The sequence below is a fragment of the Schistocerca piceifrons genome, chromosome 1 (genome assembly GCF_021461385.2).
Source record: "Schistocerca piceifrons isolate TAMUIC-IGC-003096 chromosome 1, iqSchPice1.1, whole genome shotgun sequence".
NCBI classification, from domain to species: Eukaryota; Metazoa; Arthropoda; class Insecta; order Orthoptera; family Acrididae; genus Schistocerca; species Schistocerca piceifrons.
In genome coordinates, this window is record NC_060138.1 from 425,053,049 (window position 1) to 425,054,479 (window position 1,431).

Genomic DNA, 1,431 nt, shown 5'->3' on the forward strand with positions numbered 1-1,431 from the left:
AATATATTTGGCTACCTTTTGCTATTACCAGAAACGTTATTCGAAAAGTTGTATCTTTTTGTAAAAGATATTTACAGTACTTGCATTAATACCAGTATGCACCATATACCATTTCCCTGTCCTTCCTTCTACGTCTGCAGCGGTACTTTTCAAGAAACCGAACAATGAGCGACTGATAGTTCAAAGGATACCGGATATCATTTCTTCCTCTTCATCCTCCTCCTGCAGAAATTGCCAAACTATCTATTTTTATCGTCATGAGAAATGTGAAAAATGAGTACGATCGGACGCAAGCGCAAGCCTCGTATCTTGAGAAAGCCTACTGGAAACGCTGGAAGCACCAGCATTAATCGAGAAATTTAGGAATATACAACCGCTTCCTACGTATCGCTACAAGTTGGGACTCCAGACTAATCACAATGTACAAAGAGGTATTTAAGCCATCATTTCTTTTGCGCTCCATACGAAAGTGGAACTAGAAAAAAAATGCACTCCGTCTTCAGGGCAAGTGGCCCACCGGGACCATCCGACCGCCGTGTCATCCTCAGCTCAGGATGCGGACAGGAGGGGCGTGAGGCCAGTACACCGCTCTCCCGGTCGTTATGATGGTTTTCTTTGGCCGGAGCCGCTATTATTCGGTCGAGTAGCTCCTCAATTGGCATCACGAGGTTGAGTGCACCCCGAAAAATGGCAACAGCGCATGGCAGCCCAGATGGTCACCCATCCAAGTGCCAGCCACGCCCGACAGCGCTTGACTTCGGTGATCCGACGGGAACCGGTGTATCCGCTGCGGCAAGGCCGTTGCGAGAACTAGAAAAAACATGGTGGTATTTCTTGGGGCTTCAGTGCACGAAGTAGCTGACGCCATAATCGCTCAAATCGTCATTTAAAATGAGCCATTTTCTAGGGCAATCACTCCGTGGTTCTTGACGTTTGTTGACACGTAGTTCATTAGCACATGGGTAAAACTGTAACGAGTAATGATAGCTTAAAGCTCTTGTTAAAAACAATAAACATAGTTGAAAGGTGAAATGAATACATAAAACTTTCCTCCTATTATAAAGGGCCTTTCCATAAGAGTTTCCAGGACAACCGATGACCACAATTAAACATTAAACCTCCTTCGCCATGTTGATAAGGCTACAGAAGTAAAGCAACTAACGAATAAAAAATTATCACAGGATTAGAAAGTCTTTGTTCGTCCATTGTGGAAATGGGACAGCGGCTGGTCAAATATTTAATAAAGAAATTAGACAAACAGGCTTGTAAATTGAGAAGTTCTTACATTTTATTTTCCATATCAGCTCCGGCAATTCATTATGACTCTTCACACCCCGTAAGCACCCCTAAAAAAAAAACGATATTGGCATAGTCTTCAAAGGAAGCACTTGAGAACTCACGACATCCAGAAACATATGGCCCCAATATGCC

General features: G+C 43.5%; 1 pseudogene; it reads right to left on the reverse strand.

The window, feature by feature from the left end:
* Positions 1 to 688: 688 nt before the first annotated feature.
* On the reverse strand, positions 689 to 806 carry LOC124724403 (annotated as a pseudogene).
* Positions 807 to 1,431: the final 625 nt, after the last annotated feature.